The sequence below is a fragment of the Nomascus leucogenys genome, chromosome 14, assembly GCF_006542625.1.
Source record: "Nomascus leucogenys isolate Asia chromosome 14, Asia_NLE_v1, whole genome shotgun sequence".
NCBI lineage: Eukaryota > Metazoa > Chordata > Mammalia > Primates > Hylobatidae > Nomascus > Nomascus leucogenys.
Window position 1 is genome coordinate 40,263,865 of NC_044394.1, and position 5,262 is coordinate 40,269,126.

At 44.8% G+C, this 5,262-nt stretch overlaps 1 pseudogene; it reads left to right on the top strand.

The window, feature by feature from the left end:
- The first annotated feature begins 1,065 nt into the window (after nucleotides 1-1,065).
- LOC115838333 lies at nucleotides 1,066-1,772 on the top strand (annotated as a pseudogene).
- The last annotated feature ends 3,490 nt before the right edge of the window (nucleotides 1,773-5,262 follow it).

Genomic DNA, 5,262 nt, shown 5'->3' on the forward strand with positions numbered 1-5,262 from the left:
ATTAACAATAGATACAAATAAAATAAAACACCTAGAAATTAACTTAAATAAAAGAGTGAAAGATCAGTACAACAAAAACTATAAAACACTAATGCAAGACTTTGAAGAAGACACAAAAAAATGAAAAGATATTCCATCATGGATTGGAAGAATCAAAATTGTTGAAATGTCCATACTACCCAAAGCAATCTACAGAGTCAATGCAATTACTATAAAAATACCAACAACATTCTTCACAAAAATAGAAAAAAATAATACTAACATTTATATGGAACCAAAAAAAAAAGACTGAGAATAGCCAAAGCTATCCTGAGCAAAAAGAATAAAACCAGAGGAATCACATTGCCTGACTTCAAACTATAGTACAGAGCTACAGTAACCAAAACAGCATGGTACTGGCATAAAAACAGACACATGCACCAGTGGAGTAGGACAGAGAACCCAGAAGTCAATTCACATATTTACAGTGAACTTATTTTTGACAAAGATCACAAGAATACATACACTGGGGAAAGGATAGTCTCCTCAATAAATGATGCTGGGAAAGCTGGATATCCACATGCAAAACAATGAAATTAGAGCCCTATCCCTTGTCATACATAAAAATCAAATAAAAATGTAGGAAAAACTTAAATCTAAGACCTCAAACTAGGAAACTACTAAAAGAAACACTGGAGAAACTCTCCAGGACATTGGAGTGGGCAAAGATTTCTTGAGTAATTACCCCACAAGCACAGGCAACCAAAGCAAAAATAAACAAATGGGATCTTGTCACGTCAAAAAGCTTCTGCACAACCAAGGAAACAATCACAAAAAATGAAGAGACAACCCACAGCATGGGAGAAAATATTTGCAAAGGAGCTCAAACAACTCTATAGGAAAAAAACCAATAATCTGACTTGAAAATGGGCAAAAGATCTGAATAGACATGTCTTAAAAGAAGACATACAAATGTCAAACAGGCATATGACAAGATGTTTAACATTACTGATCATCAGATAAATGCAAGTCAAAACTACAATGAGATATCATCTCACCCCAGTTAAAATGGCTTCTAGCCGGTGGGCCCTCCCACCGCTATTGTGCGGGGGAAGATGTAGCAGCTTCTTCTCCGAACTTCCCCTTTGCCTTCGGACTTCTCCGGGGCCAGCAGCTGCCCGACCAGGGGCCCGGGGCCACGGGCTCAGCCGACGACCATGGGCTCCGTGTCCAACCAGCAGTTTGCAGGTGGCTGTGCCAAGGCGGCAGAAGAGGCGCCCGAGGAGGCGCTGGAGGACGCGGCCCGGGCAGCGGAAGAGCCTCAGCTGCTGCACAGTGTGGGCATCTGTAAGTGGTTCAACGTGCGAATGGGGTTCGGCTTCCTGTCCATGACCGCCCGGGCCGGGGTCGCGCTCGACCCCCCAGTGGACGTCTTTGTGCACCAGAGTAAGCTGCACATGGAGGGGTTCTGGAGCTTGAAGGAGGGTGAGGCAGTGGAGTTCACGTTTAAGAAGTCAGCCAAGGGTCTGGAATCCATCCGTGTCACCGGACCTGGTGGAGTATTCTGTATTGAGAGTGAGAGGCGGCCAAAAGGGAAGAACATGCAGAAGCACAGATCAAAAGGAGACAGGTGCTACAACTGTGGAGGTCTAGACCATCATGCCAAGGAATGCAAGCTGCCACCCCAGCCCAAGAAGTGCCACTTCTGCCAGAGCATCAGCCATATGGTAGCCTCATGTCCGCTGAAGCCCCAGCAGGGCCCTAGTGCACAGGGAAAGCCAACCTACTTTTAGGAGGAAGAAGAAATCCACAGCCCTGCCCTGCTCCCAGAGGCGCAGAATTGAGCCACGATGGGTGGGGGCTATTCTTTTGCTATCAGGAAGTTTCGAGGAGCAGGCAGAGTGGAGAAAGTGGGAATAGGGTGCATCGGGGCTAGCTGGCATTGCCATGTATCTCAGGCTTGGGTTCACACCATCACCCTTTCTTCCCTGTAGGTGGGGGGAAAGGTCAGTCAAAGGAACTCCAACCATGCTCTGTCCAAATGCAAGTGAGGGTTCTGGGGGCAACCAGGATGGGGGAATCACCCTACAACCTGCAAACTTTGAGTCTCCATCCCCAGAATTTCCAGCTTTTGAAAGTGGCGTGGATAGGGAAGTTGTTTTCCTTTTAAAGAAGGATATATAATAATTCCCATGCCAGAGTGAAATGATTAGGTATAAGACCAGATTCATGGAGCCAAACCACTACATTCTGTGGAAGGGAATCTCTCAGGAGTAAGCAGTGTTTTTTTTCACATCTTGTATCCTCATACCCACTTTTGGGATAGGGAGCTGGCAACTGTCCCAAGCAATGGGTAATGATGATGGCAAAAAGGGTGTTTGGGGGAACGGCTGCAGACCTGCTGCTCTATGCTCACCCCCACCCCATTCTGGACCAACGTGATTTTATTTATTTGCTCCCTTGGATACTGCACCTTGGGTCCCACTTTCTCCAGGATGCCAACTGCACTAGCTGTGTGCGAATGATGTATCTTGTGCATTTTAACTTTTTTTCCTTAATATAAATATTCTGGTTCTGTATTTTTGCATATTTTAATCTAAGGCCCACATTTCCTGCACTGTGTTCTCAGGTACATGAGCAATCTCAGGGATAGCCAGCAGCAGCTCCAGGTCTGCGCAGCAGGAATACTTTTTGTTGTTTTTGCCACTGTGGAGAGCAACTATTTGGAGTGCACAGCCTATTGAACTACCTCATTTTTGCCAATAAGAGCTGGCTTTTCTGCCATAGTGTCCTCTTGAAACCCCCTCTGCCTTGAAAATGTTTTATGGGAGACTAGGTTTTAACTGGGTTGCCCCATGACTTGATTGCCTTCTACTGGAAGATTGGGAATTAGTCTAAACAGGAAATGGTGGTACACAGAGGCTAGGAGAGGCTGGGCCAGGTGAAAAGCCCAGAGAGCAAGCCAAGATTAGATGACAGTTGTCTAATCCTAGGGCACAGGACGTGCTTTACATCTCCAGATCCATTCTTCACCAGATTAGGTTAGGCCTACCATGTACCACAGGGTGTGTGTGTGTTTGTAAAACTAGAGTTGCTAAGGATAAGTTTAAAGACCAATATCCCTGTACTTAATCCTGTGCTGTCGAGGGATGGATGTATGAAGTAAGGTAAGATCCTTAACCTTTCAAAATTCTCGGGTTCCAGGGAGACACATAAGCGAGGGCTTTGTGGTGCCTGGGGCCTGTGTCCTGCCCTGCTGCAATAGTGATTAATAGTGTCATGGTAGCTAAAGGAGAAAAAGGGGGTTTCGTTTACATGCTGTGAGATCACTGCAAACCTACCTCACTGTGTTGAAATGGGACAAATGCAATGGAACACATTGGGTGGTATGTGTCTGATCCTGGGTTCTTGTCTCCCCTAAATGCTGCCCCCCCAAGTTACTGTATTTGTCTGGGCTATGTAGGACTTCACTAAGTTGATTGCTAGGTGGCCTAGTTTGTGTAAATATAATGTATTGGTCTTTCTCCATGTTCTTTGGGGGTTTGTTTACAAACTTCTTTTTGTATTGAGAGAAAAATAGCCAAAGCATCTTTGACAGAAGGTTCTGCACCAGGCAAAAAGATCTGAAACATTAGTTTGGGGGGCCCTCTTCTTAAAGTGGGGATCTTGAACCATCCTTTCTTTTGTATTCCCCTTCCCTTACTACCTATTAGAACAGATCTTCTGTCCTAAAGACTTGTCTTCTACCCTGCCATCTTTTCTGTTCACCCCCAAAAGAAAACTTACACACCCACACACATACACATTTAATGCTTGGAGTGTCTCCACAACTCTTGAACAATGTATGCAAAAATCCTGAAGCTAGGAAAACCCTCCATCCCTTGTTTCCAACCTCCTAAGTCAAGACCATTACCATTTCTTTCTTCTTTTTTTTTTTTTTTTTTTGAGATGGAGTCTCGCTGTGTCACCCAGGCTGGAGTGCAGTGGCATGATTGGCTCACTGTAGCCTCTGCCTCTTGGGTTCTGGTGATTCTCCTGCCTTGTCCTCCTGAGTAGCTGGGATTTCAGGCACCCGCCACGCCCAGAAAATTTTTGTATTTTTAGTGGAGACGGGGTTTCACCGTGTTGTCCAGGCTGGTCTGGAACTCCTGACCTCAGGTGATCTGCCCACCTTGGCTTCCCAAAGTGCTGGGATTACAGGCATGAGCCACCATGCTAGGCCAACCATTTCTTGATGTATTCATGCCAAACACTTAAGACACTGCTGTAGCCTGGGCCCGGTGGCTCACGCCTGTAATCCCAGCACTTTGGAAGGCTGAGGCAGGTGGATCACAACGTCAGGAGTTCAAAACCATCCTAGCCAACATGGTGAAACCCCGTCTCTACTAAAATACAAAAAAATTGGCCGGGTGTGGTGGCACATACCTGTAGTCCTGGCTATTCAGGAGGCTGAGGCAGGGGAGTTGCTTGGGCCAAGGAGGCAGAGGTTGCAGTGAGCTGAGATCGCACCACTGTACTCCAGCCTGGTTACAGAGCGGGACTCTGTCTCAAAAAAAAAAAAAAAAAAAAAAAAAACACACACTACTGTATTTTGGATGGATCAAACCTACTTAATTTTAATTTCTAATCCTAAAGTAAAGAGATGCAATTGGGGGCCTTCCATGTAGAAAGTGGGGTCAGGAGGCCAAGAAAGGGAATATGAATGTATATCCAAGTCACTCAGGAACTTTTATGCAGTTGCTAGAAACTTATGTCAAAGTGGCCACAAGATTGTTTAATAGGAGACGAACGAATGTAACTCCACGTTTACTGCTAGAAACCAAAGCTTTGTGTAAAATCTTGAATTTATGGGAAGGGAGGGTAGGAAAGCCTGTACCTGTGTGTTTTTTTCCTGATCCTTTTCCCTCATTCCTGAACTGCAGGAGACTGAGCCCCTTTGGGCTTTGGTGACCCCATCACTGGGGTGTGTTTATTTGATGGTTGATTTTTCTGTACTGGGTACTTCCTTTCCCATTTTCTAATCATTTTTTAACACATGCTGACTCTTCCTTTCTCCTTTCCCTGGGAAAATACAATGGATAAATAAAGACTTATTGGTACTCAAAAAAAAAATGGCTTCTATCCAAAAGACAGGCAATAATAAATGCTAACAAGGATATGGAGAAAATGAAACTTTTGTACAGTGTTAATAGGAATGCAAATTAGTACAGCCACTATGGAAAACAGGGCAGAGGTTCCTCAAAAAACTAAAAATAGAATTAACATATGATCCAGCAATCCCAC